The following is a 27,189-nucleotide window of genomic DNA, read 5'->3' on the forward strand; positions in this document are numbered from 1 at the left end:
ACAGTACAAATCTAACTAAGCATTACAATAAAGCATCAGAACAACATTTCAGAGCTGGAGGTTATAATCTCACAATAAATCTCTTGATCTGCCAGTTGCTTCTAATTAGCAACTTTTAAAATATCAAGTTTTTTATTCTGCAGTTTTAATAGATAAAAAAAAGATTTGACTAAAAGGCATAAATCCTAACATGGAAAAGTTAAAGGAGAGTCAGAGATAAACAAGTGTAAGACAGAGAAGGGTGGGGCAGGTTTGGGATGATGAAGCCATGGGCACACAAAACAGGAGGCACACAGAAGACCAGATGCTGGTCTAGCATCAGCAGAGGGTGAAAAAGAGTGGTTGACGCATCAAGGTGTAACTATCAAGACAGCATGAAATTGCCCCTGCTCAGATAGTGGGCAAATTACAGTTTGCCCATGACTCAAAAAATAGGTAGGAGAATGTTAGGAGTCTGTAATTCATTATGAATAGTTTGAGTGAGTGGGTGAAAGCTTTGCATATGATTTAATGTAGAAAATTATGAGGTGATCCATTTTGTTAAGAAGAATCCATAGACAGATATCATCGGTGAACAAAGATTGTGGATGTGTGAAGTTCAGAGGCATCTGAATGTTCTTTTTCTTGAACTGCAAAAAAAAACACAGCAAATGGTTCACAAGACAAAAGGCACATTGACCTTTATTGAATGAGGGCTGGAGTTTAGAAGTAGGGAGGTATTTTTACAGGATATTGTTAAGGCCACCACACCTGAGTGATGGAAAGAACTGAGTTGATGTTGAGATGTTTCCACTGGTGGCAGAATCTCAAAGGAGGGGACACAAGTTATGAAATATGGGGTCGATCATTTAAAACAGAGAGCACATGAACATTTTACGCAAGTTGCTTAATGTCTGCCATTTCATAACCTGGAAAGTCATGGAGTCATGGTATTTACAGAAATAATGACAATTTTGAAACATCAGAGAGCAGAATGCAAAATCTTGCAGATGCTATAAGCTTGAACGGTCACAGAAGAGGAAATGAAGCATATGTCAGGTCAGCCATGATCATACTGAAAGGCAGGGCAGAGTTGAGAGCCAAGTGTCCTGCTCCTACCCTCTTGTGTTTTCATATTCTTATTGGAAACACTACACTGCATAATGATAGGTGATGGCGTAGTATAATGGATTTGAATACCAACTGGTATAACTTCAGGTGAAAGGTATGAATAGTCTATCCTGTATTACCAGAGTATGTCAAAGAGGCAGTATTTAATTGATGTTGAGCTTGAGCCTATAAATCCCAAAATATCCTGACATTTTGCTTAGTATTTTTGCCAGTTACTCTTTTGGTCAATGCAGGTGTGGGCAGGCTGTGTTAGTCACCCATTGTTCCACCTGTTGCTATCATTCCTTAATCCTTTCATTCAAGCATTATTTTTACCCTTGGTGTACAATTAATGCACAACAATGTTCTATGACTTGATGTTTGACCAGATGAGGTGTAATGAGAGGCAAAATATAATCTGCTGGAAAAACTCAGCAGATCAAGCAGCATCAGTGTGAGAAAAAGAATGGTCAACATTTCAAGCCATGAAGTCCTCATTTCTCCCATGATGATACTTGACCTGATGAGTTCTTCCTGCAGAATCTCTTTAGTTTCAGATTTCAGCATCTGCCATTTGCTATGCAACAAGAGTTATTTTTGCACCAGTTATCCTTACAGGTTTTGCAAACCTACATATGGAGATTTTATATAAAGATGGAAATGTTAATTACAATTACCCTGAACCTCCTAAAATGAATTGAAGTCAAGGTGAAAAGGTATTCCAGTAGCTTAAACTGGAAATTTGACAGAAGTCGGGGGCATAGGGAAGTGGGGAAGAAGTCAGTGAAAAAGCAATTTTGCAAGCATTGTTGAAAATGAATGTTGTGACAGGTTACTGATATCTCTGTTCAAATATTTTGAAAAAGCACCCTGTCAGTTGATCAATAGCAAGGAAAGTTCGAGTACCTGACAGGCAAGTCATTTCAGTCAAATACATGATACATTTCAGAAAGTAGCAAATGAAATGTATGGCAAATGGCAGTTCTAAAACTTACACTTTTCCAACATGTATTTAAGAATTTATTACTCCAGTGGCTTGATGATAAAATGAAGAGATTTTATGAAAGTTAGCGAGTTACTAACAATTAAAATTTGTTGTTGGTGTGGATAAGAAGCTATTTGAAGAATCAATGACTTTTTGAAACTTTGTATAAAAAATAAGTCCCCTTTAGTCAACAGGCCCCAGCAAAACTTAGAAATACAGCTATACCCTGCCTTACAAATACTTAAATTACAAAAATTCACTTTTATGAAGAAAGCAGTGTTCACTTTTACAAAAAAATTTGAATGGGTTTTTGCTTTTACAAAAATAGCCTCTAATAGTAGTGAATGGATCTTCTCTTTACATCATTTTGGCTTACGAAAGGTTTAATAGGAATGTTCAAGTTTTGTAAAGTGGGGTATACCTGTAAAATGGAAAGTGGCTAATCATGAAAAGAACTACAAGTAATTTTGGGAGGGAACAGAAAACAAAGAAAAATCTTCCAAATAGTAAAAGGTTGCAATTTTTAAAAAACTGTTCTGAAACTGAGCAGGTCAGAAAACATCTATGGAAAAAGGAAATGGATGTTTATACTTCAATTCCCTGACTATGAAGTCAGAATGGTCAACTTTGTTGACATACTGAAGCAAGATCAAGCCACAATGCCCCACCGCACCATTATAACATTTAATAAGATCACGACTGATTCTTCACATCTTGTGCCTTCCTATTCAAACCCCACAACCCTCTATTTTTTCCTACCATCAAATATCAATCTTAGCAGTAAATACCTTCAGCCTCCAGAGTGAAAAACTCCAAGGTTTTCAAACTTCTAAGTGAACAACGTTTTCACCTCAAAAGACAAATTCTTAATTCTAAGACATGCCCCTGATTCCAAACTCTCCAGCCTCTCTGCATCAACCTAGTCAATCCTCAGAATCGTTCATGTTTGGAGCATCAGATACATTTTTGAGTCAAGGTTAATTTTACACATTTTTCTCATTGAATAAACTGCCCATTCCAGGGATCTATCCAATCAATCCAAATTGAACCATCTTCATGTTCTTCTTTAGGTATGGAAACTACAATGGAAAATATGCCTCAGTAGCAGTCTTCACAAGATCTTGTATAGTTGCAGCAAGAATTTGTCAGTTATGTACTTCACCCCACAGTCCAACCTGCACCACCACATCACTCTTCCCAATTGTTTGTCACATTTATGCAATTCAAGACAAGCCCATCAAGATCTTTGTTTACTAGTATATCGTAATTTAAATACTTACTTTTCATTATTATCACCGGGTATAACATTACATTTTTCCATATTATACTGGACATGCCATTTCCTTACACTTTCACTTAAATATATACCTAATGCAGCTCTTAGTTGTAAAAGCAACATCAAAAACTATTGCAAGCAGCTCAGTGTCAAAGTACTGTTTCCTATGGCAACCAACCAGTTATTATCCATTCAGAGCCAGCTCTTCAGCGCGTGACGTCCTGCTTTGCGGAAACTGCCAAAATGTTTGGCCTGGAAGTCAGCCTGAAGAAAACTGAGGTCCTCCATCAGCCAGCCCCCCACCATGACTACCAGCCCCCCCACATCTCCATCGGGCACACAAAACTCAAAACGGTCAACCAGTTTACCTATCTCGGCTGCACCATTTCATCAGATGCAAGGATCGACAATGAGATAGACAACAGACTCGCCAAAGCAAATAGCGCCTTTGGAAGACTACACAAAAGAGTCTGGAAAAACAACCAACTGAAAAACCTCACAAAGATAAGCGTATACAGAGCCGTTGTCATACCCACACTCCTGTTCGGCTCCGAATCATGGGTCCTCTACCGGCACCACCTACGGCTCCTAGAACGCTTCCACCAGCGTTGTCTCCGCTCCATCCTCAACATCCATTGGAGCGCTTACACCCCTAACGTCGAAGTACTCGAGATGGCAGAGGTCGACAGCATCGAGTCCACGCTGCTGAAGATCCAGCTGCGCTGGATGGGTCACGTCTCCAGAATGGAGGACCATCGCCTTCCCAAGATCGTGTTATATGGCGAGCTCTCCACTGGCCACCGTGACAGAGGTGCACCAAAGAAAAGGTACAAGGACTGCCTAAAGAAATCTCTTGGTGCCTGCCACATTGACCACCGCCAGTGGGCTGATAACGCCTCAAACCGTGCATCTTGGCGCCTCACAGTTTGGCGGGCAGCAACCTCCTTTGAAGAAGACCGCAGAGCCCACCTCACTGACAAAAGGCAAAGGAGGAAAAACCCAACACCCAACCCCAACCAACCAATTTTCCCTTGCAACCGCTGCAATCGTGTCTGCCTGTCCCGCATCGGACTTGTGAGCCACAAACGAGCCTGCAGCTGACGTGGACTTTTATCCCCTCCATAAATCTTCGTCCGCGAAGCCAAGCCAAAGATCCATCAATATAAAAACAACCCATTTATTCCAATGGTTTATTTTAATCAATGCCATGATTGTTCATTTTATGTAACAACCTTTTGAATTTCAGTAAAAACACAATGCTCGAGAAACTCAGAGAGCCAAACAGTGTATTTTATATAGCAAAGATATAGAGACATCACTAACATTGAGCTTGAACCTTCAAGATATCATGGTATAAATTGTGTTCATTCCTTTATGAAGGGTTCAAACCCAAAACATTGGTGATGTCTCCTTATTTTGCTATACAAAATACACTGTTTGATCTGCTGAGTTTTTCCAGCATTATTTTTACTTCAATCATGGTGTCTGCAGACTTTTGGATTTTACTTTTGAGTTTCAGGTCTGAACTGCTGTATTAGTGAATGAAACTGTCAACATTGGAGTACTGGAAATCACTGAGGAATCAAATTTGCAGAATAAGGGAGCAAAACAAAAATCAATCAATCACCCTCATCAAACAGAGTTGGGGATGATACTTGGGAATAATTTTAGAATGAAAATCCTGTGTCATTACTGTTGTGGTTTATACACAGGCACAAGATGTCACATATTGTGGGGCTGGAAGGAACCATTTTTGATTTGAATAAAGAACTAATAGGGCAACACTTCTTGAGCAAGTGTATTTTTAAGAAAAGAATACACAACAAATTGGTGACGAGGATAAAAACGAAAACATTCCACATTCTGAACACTGAAGGGGAGATTTGGATTTTGAAAAACGAAAACTGGAGCCACATTGAGCCACAGGTACTTATTCACAGTGGAACAGAGGAAAAGAGAACAAAAAGAAGAAAATTTAAAATAGTAGGATGCTTTGGAGAATACAAAGAATCAGAAGACTAGTATGATTATTTGGAAAGATTTGATATGTTCTGTGTCACCCATCATTTAAGAGATACAGATACTTACAGAAGGAAGCAGGCACTATTTCTAAGCAAGGTGGGGAGCAGAACATACAGCCTGATGAAATCTCTCTTGGTACTGGAAAACCAAGTACTAAGTCTTATGAAGAAGTGTGTGCCCTGGTCAGAGAGCATCTATCTCCAAAACTGGTAGTGATCATAGAAAGATAAAAATTTTATATATCAAAAAACAAATACCAGTTGAAACCGTGAACCAATAATGGGCTGAATTGCGTAGACTATTGAAACACGCAATTTTGTAGATTTCTTAGACAAGGCTTTAAGAGATAAGTTGGTCATCGGTTTGGCTGACTCCAATGCCCAACAACGATTGCTGAGCAGAAAAGATTAGGCATTAAGTCTGCATATGATAAAGCATTGAATTTCAAAATGGCTAACCAAAACATGGATATCATACAAAGGGAGCTGGGAAAAGTAAACCGCTAAAAATGCTTCCACTGCAGGAAGAGTAACCACAGTCCCGATAACTGTCATTTCAAAAGGGTCAAGTGTCATCTACGTGACAAAGAGGAACACATCAAATCCAAATGCCCAAGGTAAAGAGAAAGTAGAGAAAAGGATGATTGCCGAAGGAAGAAAAGCCAAAAACTGAAATACAAAAAAAATAACTGTCCAAAGTTAAAAACATCGTGGATAATGGCGAAAATCCTAGCAGTGGCTCAGAGGCGGACTCGGCAATGGGATATTCTTAATGTAATGGATTGGAAATCCAAAATTTTGGTTCACGTTAAAATTAACAACAATCATGTTCAGATGGATTTGGACACAGGTGGCTGTGTCATTAATGTCAATGGGATCTAAAAGCAAATCTATTACCCAATCTTAAAATGAAACAGTCTGACATGGTGTTGAAGTTGGTCACGGGGAGAAAGTCAAAGTGCTGGGGAAATGTAAAGTTGACATCGAATATAAGGGACAGACACCAAAAGGATTTCTCCTCTACATCGTTGAACACAAAGGGACCCACATTGTTTGGAAGAGAGTGGTTGTCCCAAATCCAACTGGATTGGAAGGAAATTGAGAGAGTGAAGAACATATATATATATATATATATTGAGGGTGAGCCAAAATCAAAGCTGATGCAAGTGCTTCAAAAGCATCAAACAGTTTTTGGAAAAGGACTGGGGAAAAAATCCATGGAGTTCAGGCCAAAATTGCAATTGAAAGCTGATACCGAACCCAAGTTCTACAAGCCAAGAACATTACCTTTGGCAATTAAAAAAGATTGAGTTGGAACTCAAAAGATTAGAAAACGAAGGAATCAGCTATCGTGCCAGAAGGTAAACCCAATGGTGACATTCAAATGTGTGATGACTATTAAGTCCATTAATCAAGCTCTGCAAGTACCCAAACATCCCATTCCCAGAGCAAAGGAATTATTTCAAACTCTAAATGGGTGAAAAAAGTTAACAAAATTGGATTTAATTACAAGTGTACCAGCAAGTCTGATTGGATTCTGAATTGAAAAAGTATGTGGCAATCAATACTTACTTGAGGTTGGTCACTTACACTCGAATGCCGTATGGAGCAACATCAGCACCAATGATGTTTCAAGAGGTTGTGGACAAATTGTTGCATGGAATAAATGTTGGACACTACCTTGATGACATCATCATTGCAGGTCTTGATGACACAGAGCATCTAACAAACCTGGAAAAGGTCCTAGCAACAAGTCTATCTGCACCAAGAAAATGCATATTTATGGTACCCCCAGTAACATATTTGGGATTTAGAATTAACAGTGAAGGCATCCAAATGGATATGGCTGGCACCGAAGCCATCTGCAGGGCACCCTGTCCATCAAATCGAGCCGAATTACAAACATTCTTGGGTTTAGTTAACCATTATTGAAAGCACATCCCCAACATGTCAACGTTGTGCAACCCACTTAACCAATTGTTAAAAAAAAGATCAAAAATAGTGCTGGAATGTGGAGATGAATAAAGTGTTCAATCATTTGAAGGAACTACTGACCTCAAGCGATAATGTTCTCACCCACTACAACTCAGATAAAGAAGTTACCCTAGCTGTTCATGCTTCACCAGTAGATTTGGGTGCTGTATGGTCAAAAGTCATAGAAAAGAGAGAACAATCTGTGGCTTATGCTTCCTACTCTTTGACAGCTTGTGCTTGTAATTATGAACAACTGGAAAAAGAAGCACTTGCCATAATTCTTGGACTCAAGCGATTTCACAAATACCAATATGGTAGGAAGTTCACCTTAGTCTCTGACAAAAAAAAAAACACTGAGCTTAATTTTAAGCCCTAAAAAAAAAGACATTCCAGCGCTAGCTGCGACAAGAATTCAAAGGTGGGCAATGGAACTCGCGGCATACAATTATGACTTAAAATATAGTCCACAAGTCAAAATGGCCATGCTGATAAGTAACCAGGGGATGGGGGGAAAAGGAACCAGGGGATGGGGGGAAAAGGAACCAGGGGATGGGGGGAAAAGGAACCAGGGGATGGGGGGAAAAGGAACCAGGGGATGGGGGGGCGGCGGAAAGGAACCAGGGGATGGGAGGGAAAAGGAACCAGGGGATGGGGGGAAAAGGAACCAGGGGATGGGGGGGAAAAGGAACCAGGGGATGGGGGGAAAAGGAACCAGGGGATGGGGGGGCGGCAGAAAGGAACCAGGGGATGGGGGGGGAGGAAAGGAACCACGGGGGGGGGGGCAGAAAGGAACCAGGGGATGGGGGGGGGGCGGAAAGGAACCAGGGGATGGGGGGGGGGCGGAAAGGAACCAGGGGATGTGGGGGGCGGAAAGGAACCAGGGGATGGGGGGGGGGCGGAAAGGAACCAGCGTATGGGGGGGGCGGAAAGGAACCAGGGGATGGGGGGGGCGGAAAGGAACCAGGGGATGGGGGGGCGGAAAGGAACCAGGGGATGGGGGGGGGCGGAAAGGAACCAGGGGATGGGGGGGACGGAAAGGAACCAGGGGATAGGGGGGGCGGAAAGGAACCAGGGGATGGGGGGGCGGAAAGGAACCAGGGGATGGGGGGGGGGCGGAAAGGAACCAGGGGATGGAGGGGGCGGAAAGGAACCAGGGGATGGGGGGTGGGGAAAAGGAACCAGGGGATGGGGGGTGGGGAAAAGGAACCAGGGGATGGGGGGGAAAAGGAACCAGGGGATGGGGAAAGGAACCAGGGGATGGGGAAAGGAACCAGGGGATGGGGGGTGGCGAAAGGAACCAGGGGATGGGGGGTGGCGAAAGGAACCAGGGGATGGGGGGTGGCGAAAGGAACCAGGGGATGGGGGGTGGCGAAAGGAACCAGGGGATGGGGGGTGGCGAAAGGAACCAGGGGATGGGGGGTGGCGAAAGGAACCAGGGGATGGGGGGTGGCGAAAGGAACCAGGGGATGGGGGGTGGCGAAAGGAACCAGGGGATGGGGGGTGGCGAAAGGAACCAGGGGATGGGGGGTGGCGAAAGGAACCAGGGGATGGGGGGTGGGGAAAGGAACCAGGGGATGGGGGGTGGGGAAAGGAACCAGGGGATGGGGGGTGGGGAAAGGAACCAGGGGATGGGGGGTGGGGAAAGGAACCAGGGGATGGGGGGTGGGGAAAGGAACCAGGGGATGGGGGGTGGGGAAAGGAACCAGGGAATGGGGGGGGAAAGGAACCAGGGAATGGGGGGGGAAAGGAACCAGGGAATGGGGGGGGAAAGGAACCAGGGAATGGGGGGAGGAAAGGAACCAGGGGATGGGGGGAGGAAAGGAACCAGGGGATGGGGGGAGGAAAGGAACCAGGGGATGGGGGGAGGAAAGGAACCAGGGGATGGGGGGAGGAAAGGAACCAGGGGATGGGGGGGGTGGAAGGAACCAGGGGATGGGGGGGGTGGAAGGAACCAGGGGATGGGGGGGGAAGGAACCAGGGGATGGGGGGGGAAGGAACCAGGGGATGGGGGGGAAAGGAACCAGGGGATGGGGGGGAAAGGAACCAGGGGATGGGGGGGAAAGGAACCAGGGGATGGGGGGGAAAGGAACCAGGGGATGGGGGGGAAAGGAACCAGGGGATGGGGGGGAAAGGAACCAGGGGATGGGGGGGGAAGGAACCAGGGGATGGGGGGGAAAGGAACCAGGGGATGGGGGGGAAAGGAACCAGGGGATGGGGGGGGAAAGGAACCAGGGGATGGGGGGGAAAGGAACCAGGGGATGGGGGGGAAAGGAACCAGGGGATGGGGGGGAAGGAACCAGGGGATAGGGGGGGAAAAGAACCAGGGGATAGGGGGGGAAAAGAACCAGGGGATGGGGGGGAAAGGAACCAGGTGATGGGGGCGGGAAAGGAACCAGGGGATGGGGGGGGAAAGGAACCAGGGGATGGGGGGGGAAAGGAACCAGGGGATGGGGGGGGAAGGAACCAGGGGATGGGGTGGGGGGAAGGAACCAGGGGATGGGGGGGGGGAAGGAACCAGGGGATGGGGGGGGGGGAAAGGATCCAGTGGATGGGGGGGGGGGGAAGGAACCAGGGGATACATTATCCATTTGAGACTGAACAGACAAAAGGGATGATTAACTGGACAGCAGAAGTGACAGCTATCAATCAGAAACAATGTCACTACTTACCGACTACAGAAAAGACTATCAACAAAGAGGTACGGAAGGAACCTACACTGTCAAAGGTTCTATACTTTACCTTAAATGGATGGCCTGAGATAAACACTATTTCTCCTGAACTAAAGGCTTATTATAAGTGACTCAATAAGATATCGATCAAAGAGGGTTGTATATTGTGGAGGATATGGACAATCATTCCTAAGAAATGACAAGAAGCAATGTTATCCAAGTTCCACACCAATCATCCAGGGATGGTCCAAGCCTTGGTATGTATGCATGTCTGGTGCCCATCAACTATCATCGATATTGAACAGACGGCATGAAGATGTTACACATTTGCCAGGAAATGCAACCTAAATCGCCTCAAGCTGAAGCCAACCCATTGAAATGGCCATCACGACCATAGCACTGGATTCACATTGATTTCACTGGTCCATTATGGGTGAAAATTTTCTTATTATTGTTGATGCACACTCCAAATGGCCAATAGCATCACATATGTGAACAAAACAGCCAATTGAAAGACTATGGAGTATGTTTGTAGGATATGGATTACCTATAGAACTAGTCTCCGACAATGAACATCAATTTGTATCAGATGCTTTTAAACTATTTCCACATAATAACAGTGTACGGCACATCTTGTCAGCATCCTACCACCCAAGTACCAATGTAGAAGCTGAATGCTTTGTTCAGACATTTTAAAAAAGCTATGAAAATGAAGAAGTCACTGAAAATATCATGGAATCACAAAAAATGCAGATTTTCTGTTGTATAGAAAAATGCTACAGTCCACAACAAAACAAACACCAGCAGAACTGATGTTTGGGTGTAATTTAAGAACATGCCTCACTATTGTGCACCCAGACATTGGTCTTGGTGTCCAACAATTAACATCTCTGAGTAAAAGGAACCAGGGGATGGGGGGAGGGGGGGGAAGGAACCACGGGATGGGGGGGGAAGGAACCAGGGGATGGGGGGGGGAAGGAACCAGGGGATAGGGGGGGGGGAAAGGAACCAGGGGATAGGGGGGGGGGGGAAAGGAACCAGGGGATGGGGGGGGGGAAAGGAACCAGGGGATGGGGGGGGGGAAAGGAACCAGGGGATGGGGGGGGGGAAAGGAACCAGGGGATGGGGGGGGGAAAGGAACCAGGGGATGGGGGGGGGAAAGGAACCAGGGGATGGGGGGGGGAAAGGAACCAGGGGATGGGGGGGGGAAAGGAACCAGGGGATGGGGGGGGGAAAGGAACCAGGGGATGGGGGGGGGAAAGGAACCAGGGGATGGGGGGGGAAAGGAACCAGGGGATGGGGGGGGGAAAGGAACCAGGGGATGGGGGGGGGAAAGGAACCAGGGGATGGGGGGGGAAAGGAACCAGGGGATGGGGGGGGAAAGGAACCAGGGGATGGGGGGGGGGAAAGGAACCAGGGGATGGGGGGGAAAGGAACCAGGGGATGGGGGGGGAAAAGGAACCAGGGGATGGGGGGGGAAAAGGAACCAGGGGATGGGGGGAAAAGGAACCAGAGGATGGGGGGGGAAAAGGAACCAGGGGATGGGGGGGGGAAAGGAACTAGGGGATGGGGGGAAAGGAACCAGTGGATGGGGGGGAAAAGGAACCAGATCTCTGGAAATCGGGGATCGAGTACTGGTAAGGAATTACCGAGAAAATAAAAAAAACAGGGCTAAGAGGCGTGCTTCTTTAAAAAAAATGAGTCCACGTTCATATTCTGTACTGGTGGGAAGCAAAGTATGGAAATGACACATCAACCAGTAAAGAGCAGTGGATTATTCAATGTCTGTTCCAAAGACGAGTGATCTTCAAGACATCCCATTTTGGCACATTCCAATGGTGACACTCCTGAGATAACTCCATTACCAATTGTGGAGGCACCCTCATTGTGGGCTTCTCAGGAGAGCAGTGCAGAACAGACATGGAACAATGCTGACCAACCGCTGAGCTCATAGCTCTTGGCCAGCTGACAAAAAGGTATTACCTTTCCCGAAAAGTCCCCCTCCAGATTCTTCATCTTCAAAAGATCAAAAAGGGAAAGATGTCCTCCAATACATCTCAGGGACTACGTACAATATCTTCCCGACTTAGTGTGTTTCACATCAATACAGTTGTGTGGGATAGAAATTAACATGATGAGTTATATTTGTATTCTTTAGTCTTATGTGCTGTTAGGCAAGACATTTATTCCAGTAAGGGAGGGGGAAAGAGTGCATGGGTATATTCAGGCACGTGATGTCACATAAATGCATTGTATTTTGGGGCTGGGAGGAACCATTTTTGATTTGAATAAAGAACTAACAAGGCAACATTTCTCCATGTGCAAGTGTATTTTTAAAGAAAAAATACACAACAAATACTACTCAATCTCACTCCTATTTTTTAATATAAAAATACCAACATTCCTGACTGTATTATGAGAATCTCTCATTAAGCTCTTAGCTTCCAATATAACTAATCAGAAATAATACAGAATACTCCTTCATAAGAATCAGTCAACAATTTTTAAGATGGAAACTACAAAAAAATCTGACATTCAGACATCAATTTTTATAACTTATGTGCCTCACAGCCCATGATTAGTGTTTCTGAAATACTATATTAGACCCTATTTCCAGCCATCAAGGCTACTGATTGACACAGGAGCACAATTCCACAGATGCATGCGGCCTACTGCTGGCTCATCATTAGCTGTGTGACTACCAGTGGGATATTTTAACCACGTTAGGTGCTACAGCCTGATCCTATCTCTAAAAAAACACAAGGGATCACCAGGCAGTTATTGTGAACCATGACATGTCCTGCTCCTAAATAAAATCCAAAGGGCACTGAGGTTAATTTAACAACTTTCCCAGCACAGATCAGAGATGAAACTAAGATGCACATGCTACTTAATTGGGCAATGAATGACTTCAAGTGAGACCAATAAATACAAGCAAAAGAAATTAGTCCTGTTGAGATGGGAGCCTGTGGATTTTGCAGGAAAGCAAAAGGGATAAAAATAGATGGGGGTGGAATACCTTAGGAGAAGGGTTATCAATTAATGGTATTGAAATTAGGGAGGGCTGGGAACAGGATACCTTATGGTCATCCAGGAAATATGGAGGTATGGGAAGAATGAGGAACCAGGGGATTGGGGGGTGGGGGAGATGGGGAGGGGAGGTGGGGGAAAAGGAACCAGGGTGTGGGAGGGGGGGGATGAGGGAAAAGGAACCAGGATGTGGGAGGGGGGGGGATGAGGGAAAAGGAACCAGGGTGGGGGAGGGGGGGCATGAGGGAAAAGGAACCAGGGTGGGGGAGGGGGGGATGGGGGGAAAAGGAACCAGGGGATGGGGGGAAAAGGAACCAGGGGATGGGGGGAAAAGGAACCAGGGGATGGGGGGGAAAAGGAACCAGGGGATGGGGGGGAAAAGGAACCAGGGGATGGGGGGGAAAAGGAACCAGGGGATGGGGGGGAAAAGGAACCAGGGGATGGGGGGGAAAAGGAACCAGGGGATGGGGGGGAAAAGGAACCAGGGGATGGGGGGAAAAGGAACCAGGGAATGGGGGGAAAAGGAACCAGGGGATGGGGGGGAAAAGGAACCAGGGGATGGGGGGGGAAAGGAACCAGGGGATGGGGGGGGAAAGGAACCAGGGGATGGGGAGGAAAAGGAACCAGGGGATGGGGGGGAAAGGAACCAGGGGATGGGGGGGAAAGGAACCAGGGGATGGGGGGGAAAGGAACCAGGGGATGGGGGGGGAAAAGGAACCAGGGGATGGGGGGGGAAAAGGAACCAGGGGATGGGGGGGAAAAGGAACCAGGGGATGGGGGGGAAAAGGAACCAGGGGATGGGGGGGAAAAGGAACCAGGGGATGGGGGGGGGAAAGGAACCAGGGGATGGGGGGGGGGAAAGGAACCAGGGGATGGGGGGGAAAAGGAACCAGGGGATGGGGGGGAAAAGGAACCAGGGGATGGGGGGGAAAAGGAACCAGGGGATGGGGGGGAAAAGGAACCAGGGGATGGGGGGGAAAAGGAACCAGGGGATGGGGGGGAAAAGGAACCAGGGGATGGGGGGGAAAAGGAACCAGGGGATGGGGGGGAAAAGGAACCAGGGGATGGGGGGGAAAAGGAACCAGGGGATGGGGGGGAAAAGGAACCAGGGGATGGGGGGGAAAAGGAACCAGGGGATGGGGGGGAAAAGGAACCAGGGGATGGGGGGGAAAAGGAACCAGGGGATGGGGGGGAAAAGGAACCAGGGGATGGGGGGGAAAAGGAACCAGGGGATGGGGGGGAAAAGGAACCAGGGGATGGGGGGGAAAAGGAACCAGGGGATGGGGGGGAAAAGGAACCAGGGGATGGGGGGGAAAAGGAACCAGGGGATGGGGGGGAAAAGGAACCAGGGGATGGGGGGGAAAAGGAACCAGGGGATGGGGGGGAAAAGGAACCAGGGGATGGGGGGGAAAAGGAACCAGGGGATGGGGGGGAAAAGGAACCAGGGGATGGGGGGGAAAAGGAACCAGGGGATGGGGGGGAAAAGGAACCAGGGGATGGGGGGGAAAAGGAACCAGGGGATGGGGGGGAAAAGGAACCAGGGGATGGGGGGGAAAAGGAACCAGGGGATGGGGGGGAAAAGGAACCAGGGGATGGGGGGGGAAAAGGAACCAGGGGATGGGGGGAAAAGGAACCAGGGGATGGGGGGGAAAAGGAACCAGGGGATGGGGGGGAAGGGAACCGGGGTGGGGGGAGGGAACCAGGGTATGGGGGGGGGGAAGGAACCAGGGTATGGGGGGGGGGGGTAAAGAGGAACCATGGTATTGGGCGGCTGGGGTGGGGGGGGGGGGGGAAAGAGGGTCCAAAACCTGGAGGCTTCGGTGTCTCCATTGGATAACCGATTGCTTCTGAAGGCAATGGGGCCAGGACCGCGAGCTTTGAGAGTTAAGATTCCCGGAGTATAACCCTTCAAACTGGGTTGATGAACAGTGCCTGAGTCCCGGGCCCTTGCTCCTTCCACCCGTTAATACCTGGCTCGAGCCTGGCGTGGGCGCCGCTCTGGCTCTTTCGGTGCAGTTTGGGCCTGGCGCTCCGACCGCCGCGTCTTGGTGCAGCCTCAACCCGGCGCTCCAGCTCTCCCTGCACCGTCGCTCCTGCAACGCGATGTGGCGGGCAGGCCTAATGCGCCTGCGCCGCGCCAAACCCAGGGGCTCCGGCCAGACGCTGAGGAACCGCAGAGAACAAGATTGGACCCAGGTTCGTGGACTCTTGTTCTGTCGCCCCTAGTGCCGGGGAGGTAGGTGTGCAAAATAGATTGAAGAGCAAATCTTTTAGGGAACGAAAAACTGCTTAAAATTAATGACCTTGAGGGTTATGGGGAATAAGCAGGGGTGCAGAATGTCATGGATACTTCCAACAGCGAACTGGTGTGGCATTTTGCTCGTGCCTACATTTTACTGATATCTTGATGAAGATCTCAAGGCCTGAACTTGGTTATGTATCTTTATCTCTGCTGAGTTTCCCCAGCATTGTGTTTTCACTTCAATCACGGAGTCTGCTGGCTTTTCACGTTTCACTCCTGGCTTCCTTTTACTCCATATGGTCTTGCAATTCAGCCTGTTTCTCATCCTCAAGCATGATCTTCCTGCTGCACAAAAAAAGGGAAGGGAAAACCGAGGTCAAAACAGACTTTGTGGGGGTAAACACAACGTTATTCCTCAGAACTGAAGGCTGGAATATAAAGTGGAACAAACTTTGTTCCAATGTTGCAAAATTAAAGTTGGTGCATACCAGGCATTATGTACCTTGCTTTGGAGCATACCTGCGTGGAAGAATTCTTGAGAGCCTCGGGTCTTTAACTTTGTGATTTTTAAAAATTAAACTTAATATCTAATAAAAACAAAAAATGTTGTGATGGGATCAGGTCAGGAGAAGGGATGTACAGAACAAAGGGAGTATCTCTGATTGGCTGAGTTCTTCATTCCCACACCTCTCTTTTGTTTCAATGAGATCACTTCTCAATCTTTTAAATTTGGAGAGGGGGACCTCATCTAGATCAAATTCACCTTATAATCTTCCCAAATAAGGAATCAAACTAGCAAAGCTTTGTTGTATTAAATCCAAAACCAAACAAGTCCTTGCAAAGATTTAAAGATGAAAATTGGAGTGTACTTGTGTACTCCTGCTGCATTTCAATAATGCAGGAGGAGTACCTCCTTGTTAATTTTGTACTTTGTGTACAGCATCACCCAAATCCTACATAACACCAACATTTAAAATGCTCACTATTATTTTTTAAATATCTTTTGCTATTCTTTCTTTACCACCTCAAACATGCAGTTGGGAAATTAATAGAATCTATAACACTGAACAGCAAATGTTTTCAAAAGGTTTGCTTCCTGAAAAATAATTGGGGATTATGATAATGTCCTGGTGACACTTTTCACAATGTTTGTCGCTGACTGCACCAAGATCAGCAGGGAAAATGTCCGAGTGTGAATGCAGAAAATGAATTTTCAATGACATGATGCACTTCATCATTTTGTGTGCTTGAAGTAGACTTGAAATATGACCGGAAATCACAAAAATAAAATGGTATCTAAAAATGGTATGTGATAGGAACATTTTAAGGTGATTTTCATGATCATCAGCCCAAAATCCATAAAATACACCCTGAGAGTCAGAATGTATTTGTAAAAGATGGGTCATACTTTGAATATTTTGGAAGTGGTGGATAGAGAAATGTCTAATTGGATACTATGCAAAATATTTTTTGAATAATAGAGGAATTAAGGGTTATGAGATGAGAAGAGTTGAGTCCATTGACCTTGCTGAATGGTGGAGCAGACTCAACGGGATAGATGGCCTCCCCTGCTCCTACTTCTTATGTCCTTACTTATAAGCATCCCATATGGTAGTGATATCTTACGAAACTGGTTAAATACAACTAAGGGTAAAATTGTGGACCTGAAACTGGATGAGCGACAGAATGCAAAGAGCAGTGGTCAAAAACAGATTTTTAGATTGGGTGGACATTAGTGTTGTTATCCCACAAGGATCAATTTCAGTTTTACAACTATACATCCTATTTAGATGTAGATTGCAGAATAAAAAAGTGCATATCCCACGGGAAAATAACGGAAATATTGGTTGAACAATGTAAATTGAAGTACCATATCATAAAATAGTTTTAAGCAAATGAGTAAAATTGTGATTAATGGATTTAAACATAAATGCAGACCATTTGTTTGGGACTTAAAATGATAAATCAAAGATATTTTTGAATAGTGAATGGCTTTGAGTAATAGAATTCAGAAAAAGTGGGCTAATGAAAACATCAGGGAGACATACTGAAAATAATCAAAAAGGAAAACAGATTGATGTCTTTTTCCATCTGTTTGACTTTAAAGGTTGCCAAAACCACAGGCTCTCAGAGATGGATGCTGTAACATTCAGAGGTTTGAGAATTTGTTCATTTTTAGTTCTAAAACTGTATTTCAATGTATGAATTTCATTGCAAAACACACATTTACTATCAGGCTAATTACTGCAAGATGTTAAGTCTTGACAGTCTCCTTGCTGGTCATAATTCCTTAGAAATCTGGTTCAGATATTGACAAAGCAATGTGAGAGTTTGGTCAAATGTTGATTTTTAAGGGTTACAAGATGTTTCAATTCCATAAACTTCATTAGAGAATACTGTTAAAGGGAACAATGTACTGTGCCAAAAGTTGTATTGTTGATCTTCATGCAAATGTACTTTTTCCTTGGCGGTTGCTTCTTGAATTTGATGGTAGACTCTCTTTACAAATCATCATATACTGGAATTCCTATGCTGTAGTAGATATTTGCAGCAAACATAATTGCATATGGTTTGTTGATCACATCAATCAAGAAGTTCATGAAATAGAATCTCCATGTCTGAAATTATTTAAATCGGATCCAAGTCAACAGATTTGCATTGTACTCCCTGATTTTATTTGTATCATTTTTACTTGACTTTTGAGATGAAGAAAGTGACTTTAATGTTTTGAAAGCTGATTGAACCTAGTTAGATATCTTTTATCCTTCCCTTGGAGTACCAAATTGAGATTTTGCAGATGCTACATAATATCAGTGAACACATGGATTCATTGCTCATCTACAATGTATGAACAGAACTTTCTATTATCCACAAGGTTCCATCAGTTTCAGATCACTACGTCATAATAGTAGTTTGTGATGATGTTGGCACAGTCTCATTGATGAAACAATGTGTCTCCCAATCATCTGCTTGCTAGATGTTCATGATAATTTTTAAAAAATTAGGAAATGTTTCAAAAGTCCAGAAAGGCCACTGGCATCTTTCCTTTCATTGCGATCCTATACTCTGTAATTGAGCTCCGAAACAGCTGTATGCATTTTGGAAATAACCTGTCAGTTTGTTTGCAGAAGTTTCCTGCTCACTGTAGCAGGTGTTTTGTAATATATAAACTTAAGCTTACTTGGCATGGTATCTGGCATTGATTTATCAGAACCTGGGCTTCAAGTATTAATTAGCAAAGTGTGTGACATAAATCAGGGGGAACCAGAAAGGGAGATAGAAACTGTTTTCATTGTTTGCAGTATCTGAGGCAAGAGCTTAAAATCTAAAAATTAGAGCAAGATGTTTCAACTATAAAGCTAGTAGTCGACAAGTCTAAACCTCATCTGCAAACTGAAAAAATACCTGTTTGTTCATTTTATATTTGGGAATGATACATTTTTAGAACTAAGTTCCAAAAAGTATAGTGGGAAAAGCTGAACCATAAATCTTCCAAAATTTAACAATAATGCTGGTAAATCTAACATCCTCACAATATGTTAATTTGAGCCCCATTTTCATCTTTTTTTATTTTTTTTAAATTTTTCACACTATAAACCATATTGATCAAGATACATACATTTTCCTTTTCAAATATATACAGTGTCATTTTCTCCCCCCCTTCTTCCCATCCCACCCTCCCTACCTCCCCTCCCATTCATTTAAAGTTCAGAATCTAAGACACATTAAAACCCGTCAAACAACGTTGTCACTCAATAAAAATAAACAAGAAATTCCACTGAATCAATTCTTTTCATTTCCTTCTCCTTCTGTCATTTTAGGTGGTAGATGTCCCCGGTAGGTTTTCTCTATTATGTTTCATGTATTGCTCCCATATTTGTTCAAATATTGTAATATTATTTCTTAAATTATATGTTTTTTTAATGGAATACATTTATTCATTTCTATATACCATTGTTGTATTCTCAAGTTATCTTCTAATTTCCAGGCTGACATAATACATTTTTTTGCTACAGCTAGGGCTATCATAACAAATCTTTTTTGTGCACCATCCAAATCAAGTCCAAATTCTTTGTTTTTTATGTTACTTAGGAGGAAGATCTCTGGGTTTTTTGGTATATTGCTTTTTGTGATTTTATTTAATATCTGGTTTAGATCTTCCCAAAATTTTTTCACTTTCTCACATGTCCAGATTGCATGAATTATTGTTCCCATTTCCTTTTTACAGCGAAAACATCTGTCAGATACTGTTGGGTCCCATTTATTTAACTTTTGATCTGTAATATATAGCCTGTGTATCCAGTTATATTGTATCATAGGTAACCTCGTATTTATTGTATTTCTCATAGTTCCTGAGCATAACTTCTCCCATGTTTCCTTCTTTATCTTTATGTTTAGATCTTGTTCCCATTTTTGTTTAGTTTTACCATTTGTTTCCTCATTCTCCTTTTCTTGTAGTTTAATATACATGTTTGTTACAAATTTTTTGATTTTCATTGTGTCTGTAATCACATATTCAAAATTACTTCCCTCTGGTAACCTCAGACTGTCTCCCAATTTGTCCTTCAAGTAGGATTTCAGTTGGTAGTATGCCAACACTGTATCATGAGTTATATTATATTTATCATTCATTTGTTCAAAGGATAATAATTTATTTCCCGAAAAGCAATTTTCTATTCTTTTGATCCCTTTTTTCTCCCATTCTCTAAAGGAAAGGTTATCTATTGTAAAAGGGATTAGCTGATTTTGTGTCAGTATTAGTTTTGGTAGTTGGTAATTTGTTTTATTCCTTTCTACATGAATCTTCTTCCAAATATTGAGCAGATGATGTAATACTGGAGAATTCCTACGTTGTACCAATTTTTCATCCCATTTATATAATATATGTTCAGGTATCTTCTCCCCTATTTTATCTAGTTCTAATCTAGTCCAATCTGGCTTTTCCCTTGTTTGATAAAAATCTGATGGGTATCTTAATTGTGCGGCTCTATAATAATTTTTAAAGTTTGGCAGTTGTAAGCCTCCTTGTTTATACCATTCTGTTAATTTATCTAGTGCTATCCTCGGTTTCCCCCCTTTCCATAAAAATTTCCTTATTATTTTCTTTAACTCCTTGAAGAATTTCTCTGTCAAGTGTATTGGCAATGCCTGAAATAGGTATTGTATCCTTGGGAAGGAGCCCTATTTTCATCTTGACAAATGTATGCATGTCAGTACATCTTTTTTTTAAAAATGTTCATAATAAAGTATTCTGGTTGCATGCTAACTGAAAATTCATAACAAGATTTCCATCTTTTATCTTCTGGACCCTTTGAGAAAAAAGTCATTTTTCCATTAGCCACTAATTATTTCTTGAACCTATACACTTTATTTTGCTTCAGATCATTCTTTCAACTTTTTAGAAAATGATCTGATTTATCTTTGATTCAATGGAGTGACCTCACACAAATGACCTGATCTCCCCTCTGCACTCAAGATGATTGTGGAAAAAAAAACAATTTTTATGGGGTCTGACTGGGTGTTGTTTGGGCTACCTATAATAAGATATCTGTGAAAAAAAATTGTGCATCATCCATTCAGGTCTGAGATGGGATGAAATTTCTAATCCTGAATGTAGTAAATCTTCAGAATTCTTTCTTCACACATAGAACATTGGCCCTGAAACCACAGCCACAGCAAAAACCAAGATCCATTTTAGTAAAATTCTTAAGATATACAACAAGAGAAAATATATTGGAGAAAGCAATGAAGAAAATAAGAGAAGACAAAAAGCCACTGGAATACAAAGGTCATAAAAAAAAATTTCTATCCAGACATAAGTTTTGAACTCCTGAAGAAGAGAAAGGAGTTTAATACAGCAAAAATGATCATATGGAAAAAAAGGATATAAATTTATGTTAAAGTACCCAGCGGTACTTAAAATAGTTATTCCAGGGCAGCAAAACAGACTATTCTCGGATCCGGAGGAAGCATGAAAATTTGCAGAACAACTACAAAACAGGCAGAGAGATGAGGACATGTAACGAGAGCAAAAATGACGACGAACTATATGTATGTGTGTATATGGGTATATATATATATATATATATATATTTATAATATATATATATAAGTGTGTATGTATATAATATATATATATATTTATATATATTATATATATAAGTGTGTATGTATATAATATATATATATATATAAGTGTGTATGTATATATGTATGTACATGAGTGTATCCGTATTTAGAGGAAATATATAGAGTATAGATAAGAATTAATAAGGGAATGAAAGGGAACAGAGGAAGTAAGGAGGGAACTAAAAGAGTGACCTTTGATACATATGAAAATTGAAATCTTTTCTGGGGGGGCTGGGTGGGGAGGAGTTACGGTCACTGCAAAATCAGTTGACGCTTGCGAGTGAATTCGCAAATCCAAATGGAGAGGGGAGACGTGGTTGCCCGACAAGGGATAAAGGGCAACTCAGGAAGGGGAGGGATAATGGGGTTAAAGAAATTTTAGATAGGAGAATAAGGGGACTGTTTGATGTTTTAGAAATGTTGTCTTATAAAGTGTTCAAAACAAGAAAGCAGAAATGGATAAGAAGGAAAGGTGATGATGAGGAAACGGAAAGGGAAGATAAACAAAGTATGAAATGGCTATGTTGAACTATATGACTTTAAATATTAACGGAATACATAACCAAATCAAAAGGAAGAAAATGCTAAATTTACTGAAAAAAGAAAAAATTGATATAGCATTCGTGCAAGAAACACATTTAACTGAAATGGAGCACAAGAAATTAAAGAGAGATTGGGTAGGACATGTAACAGCAGCGTCATATAATTCAAAAGCCAGAGGAGTAGCTATATTAATCAGTAAAAATGTACCAATTAAAATAGAAGAGGAAATAATAGATCCAGCAGGGAGATATGTAATGATAAAATGTTAGATATATTCGGAGTTTTGGAATTTACTCAATGTATATTCACCTAACGAAGAAGATCAAAAATTTATGCAAGATATTTTTTTGAAGATAGCAGATACGCAAGGGAACATACTAATAGGAGGGGCTTTCAACCTTAATTTGGATTCAAACATGGATAAAACTGGGAAAAAAATTAACAGAAAGAACAAAGTAACCAAATTTATAATTAAATCGATGCAAGAAATGCAACTTTTGGATATATGCAGGAAACAACACCCAAAGGAAAAGGAATATTCATATTATTCGGGTAGACATAAAACATACTCAAGAATAGACCTATTCCTGTTATCAGCTTGTATGCAAGACAGAGTAAGAAAAACAGAATATAAAGCTAGAATATTATCAGACCATTCACCCCTGATATTGACAATAGAGTTAGAGGACATCCCTCCAAGAATGTATAGATGGAGATTAAACTCCATGCTACTTAAAAGGCAGGATTTTAGAGAATTAATTGAAAGACAAATTAAAATGTACTTTGAAATAAATGCAGAATCAGTGAAAGATAAGTTTATACTATGGGACGCAATGAAACCATTCATCAGAGGGCAAATAATAAGTTATGTAACCAAGATGAAGAAGGACTACAATCAGGAAACAGAGCAGTTGGAAAGGGAAATAGTAATTATAGAAAAATAATTAGCAATGAAGGAAGACACAACTAAAAGAAGAGAATTGGCAGATAAAAAAATAAAATATGAAACACTACAAACATATAAGGATATAAGGTGGAGAAGAACATAATGAAGACAAAACAGAAATATTATGAACTAGGAGAAAAAACGCCCAAAATTCTAGCATGGCACCTTAAGACAGAACAAACTAAGAGAATGGTATTGGCATCAAGGAAAAAAGACAAACAAATCACATATAATCCAACGGAGATTAATGAAAACTTCAGAGAATTCTACGAACAATTATACCAAACTGAAAACGAAGGGAAAGAAGACAAAACAGATGAATTTTTAACTAAAATTGAACTACCAAAATTACAAATAGAGGAACAAAATAAATTAACAGAACCATTTGAAATAGTAGAAATACAAGAGATAATAAAAAAACTACGAAATAATAAAACACCAGGAGAGGATGGTTTCCCAATAGAATTCTATAAAAAATTTAAAGATTTATTAATTCCTCCCCTCCTGGAAGTAATCAACCAGACTGACAAAACACAGAGCTTACCAGATTCATGCAAAACAGCAATAATTACAGTAATACCAAAGACAGGGAAAGATCCACTCGCACCAGCGTCATATAGACCAATATCTTTACTTAACACAGATTATAAGATAATAGCTAAACTATCAGCAAACAGATTAGCTGACTATGTACCTAAAATAGTAAATCTAGACCAAACTGGATTTATGAAAAAAAGACGAACAACAGACAATATTTGTAAGTTTATTAATTTAATTCAAGCAATAGAAGGGAATAAAGCTCCAACAGTAGCAGTTGCTTTAGACGCAGAGAAGGCCTTTGACAGAGTAGAATGGAATTATTTATTCAAAGTATAACAAAAATTCAGTTTACCAGAGAAGTATATTCATTGGATTAAAGCATTATATAAGGGGCCATTGGCGAAAGTGACAGTAAATGGATATATATCAAAGCAATTTAACTTAAGCAGATCAACAAGGAAGAACAAAATAACCAAATTTATAATTAAATCAATGGAAGAAATACAACTTTTGGATATATGGAGGAAACAACACCCAAAAGAAAAGGAATATTCATATTACTCAGCTAGACATAAAACATACTCAAGAATAGACCTATTTTTGTTATCAGCTAGTATGCAAGATAGAGTAAGAAAAACAGAATATAAAGCTAGAATACTATCGGACCATTCACCCTTAATATTGACAGTAAAGCTAGAGGACATCCCTCCAAGAATGTATAGATGGAGATTAAACCCCATGTTACTTAAAAGGCAAGGATTTTAGAGAATTTATTGAAAAACAAATAAAAATGTATTTTGAAATAAATACGGAATCAGTGGAAGATAAGTTTATACTATGTGATGCAATGAAAGCATTCATTAGAGGACAAATAATAAGTTATGTAACCAAGATGAAGAAGGACTATAATCAGGAAACAGAGCAGTTGGAAAGGGAAATAGTAAATATAGAAAAAAAATTAGCAATGAAGGAAGATACAACTAAAAGAAGAGAATTGGCGGATAAAAAAAAAAAATATGAAACACTACAAACATATAAGGTGGAGAAGAATATAATGAAGACAAAACAGAAATATTATGAACTGGGTGAAAAAACGCACAAAATCCTAGCATGGCAGCTTAAGACAGAACAAGCTAAGAAAATGGTATTGGCATCAAGGAAAAAAGACAAACAAATTACATATAATCCAAAAGAAATTAAGGAAAACTTTAGAGAATTCTATGAACAATTATACCGAACTGAAAACGAAGGGAAAGAAGGGAAAATAGATGAATTTCTGACTAAAATTGAACTACCAAAACTACAAATAGAGGAACAAAATAAATTAACAGGACCATTTGGAATAGTAGAAATACAAGAGATAATAACAAAATTACCAAATAATAAGACACCAGGAGAGGATGGATTCCCAATAGAATTCTACAAAACATTTAAAGACTTATTAATTCCGCCCCTCCTGGATGTAATCAATCAGATTGATGAAACACAAAGCTTACCAGATTCATGTAAAACAGCAATAATTACAGTAATACTAAAGCAAGGGTAAGATCCACTCTCACCAGCGTCATATAGACCAATATCTTTACTAAACACAGATTATAAGATAATAACTAAACTATTAGCAAACAGATTAGCAGAGCATGTACCGAAAATGGTAAATTTAGACCAAACTGGATTTATCAAAAAAAGACGCACAACAGACAATATTTGTAAATTTATTAACTTAATTCATGCAGTAGAAGGAAATAAAGCACCTACAGTAGCAGTTGCTTTAGACGCAGAGAAGGCCTTTGACAGAGTAGAATGGAATTATTTGTTCAAAGTATTGCAAAAATTCAATTTACCGGAGAAGAAAATTAATTGGATTAAAGCATTATATAAGGGACCGTTAGCGAAAGTGGCAGTAAATGGACATGTATCAAAGCAATTTAACTTAAGCAGGTCAACGCGGCAGGGATGCCCACTATCACCTTTATTGTTTGCGTTAGCTATAGAACCACTAGCAGAATTGATAAGAATAGATAATAATATAAAAGGAATAAAAATAAAAGACAAGGAATATAAAAGCAGTCTATTTGCGGATGATGTTATAGTGTACTTAACAGAACCAGAACTATCAATAAAAGAATTATATAAGAAATTGAAGGAATATGGAGAAGTGTCGGGTTACAAGATAAACGTAAATAAAAGTGAAGCAATGCCTATGAATAATGCGGATTTCTCAAAATTTAAGAAGGAATCTCCATTTAGATGGCAAATACAGGCAATAAGATACCTAGGTGTACAAATAAACAAAAATCTCGGCCAACTACATAAACTCAATTATTATCCACTAATGAAAAAATTACAGGACGATTTAGAGCATTGGAAAGATTTGCCACTAACACTAATAGGAAGGATAAACTGTATTAAAATGAACATTTTTCCAAGGATATTATACTTATTTCAGGCATTGCCAATACAACTGACAGAAAAATTCTTCAAGGAGTTGAAGAAAATAATAAGGAAATTTTTATGGAGAGGGGGGAAACCGAGGATAGCACTAGATAAATTAACAGAATGGTATAAACAAGGAGGCTTACAACTGCCAAACTTTAAAAATTATTATAGAGCCGCACAATTAAGATACCTATCAGATTTTTATCAAACAAGGGAAAAGCCAGATTGGACCAGATTAGAATTAGATAAAATAGGGGAAAAGATACCTGAACACATATTATATAAATGGGATGAAAAATTGATACAACATAGAAGTTCTCCAGTATTACATCATCTCCTCAATATTTGGAAGAAGATTCATGCAGAAAGAAATAAAACAAATTATCAATTACCAAAACTAATATTGACGCAAAACAAGTTACTCCCTTTTACAATAGATAACCTTTCCTTTAGAGAATGGGGAAAAAAAAGGGATTAAAAGAATAGAAAATTGTTTTTCAGGAAATAGATTCTTATCCTTTGAACAAATGAAAGATAAGTACAATATAACTCAAGATACAGCGCTGGCATATTACCAATTGAGATCCTACTTGAAGTATAAATTAGGAAGCAGTTTGAGTTTGCCAGAGGCAAGTAACCTTGAATATGTGATTACAGATACAATGATAATCAAAAGATTTATAACAAATATGTATATTAAACTGCAAGAAAAGGAGAATGAGGAAACAAATGGTAAAACTAAACAAAAATGGGAACAAGATCTAAATATAAAGATAAAAAAGGAAACATGGGAGAAATTATGTTCTGGAACGATGAGAAATACAATAAATACGAGGCTACGTATGATACAATATAACTGGATGCACAGGCTATACATTACACCTCAAAAGTTAAATAAATGGGACCCAACAGTATCTGATAGATGTTTTCGATGTAAAAAAGAAATGGGAACAACAATTCATGCAATCTGGACATGTGAGAAAGTAGAAAAATTTTGGGAAGATCTCAATCAGATATTAAATAAAATAACAGAAAACAATATACCAAAGAATCCAGAGATCTTTCTCCTAAGTAACATAAAAAACAAAGAATTTGGAATTGATTTGGAGGATGCACAAAAAAGATTTGTTAAGATAGCTCTAGCCGTAGCAAAAAAATGTATTATGTCAACCTGGAAATTGGAAGATAATTTGAAAATACAACAATGGTATATAGAAATGAATAAATGTATTCCATTAGAAAAAATAACATATAGTTTAAGAAATAATATTGAAATATTCGAACAAATATGGGAGCCTTACATTAA

General features: G+C 41.0%; 2 protein-coding genes across 2 annotated transcripts in view; one reads left to right on the top strand and one right to left on the bottom strand.

Annotated features, from left to right (window-relative positions):
• Window positions 1-15,223, bottom strand: part of wdr5 (WD repeat domain 5) — a 57,420-nt gene extending 42,197 nt beyond the window's left edge. The window contains exon 1 of the mRNA XM_069931997.1: window positions 15,015-15,223. The gene's annotated coding sequence lies outside the window, so the exon portion shown is untranslated. The remainder of the gene's footprint in view (window positions 1-15,014) is intronic.
• A 2,175-nt stretch (window positions 15,224-17,398) lies between these two features.
• LOC138760790 (bromodomain-containing protein 3-like) overlaps window positions 17,399-27,189 on the top strand; it is an 81,317-nt gene continuing 71,526 nt past the window's right edge. Inside the window, exon 1 of the mRNA XM_069931937.1 lies at window positions 17,399-17,441. The gene's annotated coding sequence lies outside the window, so the exon portion shown is untranslated. The remainder of the gene's footprint in view (window positions 17,442-27,189) is intronic.

Source organism: Narcine bancroftii, chromosome 1 (assembly GCF_036971445.1).
Source record: "Narcine bancroftii isolate sNarBan1 chromosome 1, sNarBan1.hap1, whole genome shotgun sequence".
Lineage (NCBI taxonomy): Eukaryota > Metazoa > Chordata > Chondrichthyes > Torpediniformes > Narcinidae > Narcine > Narcine bancroftii.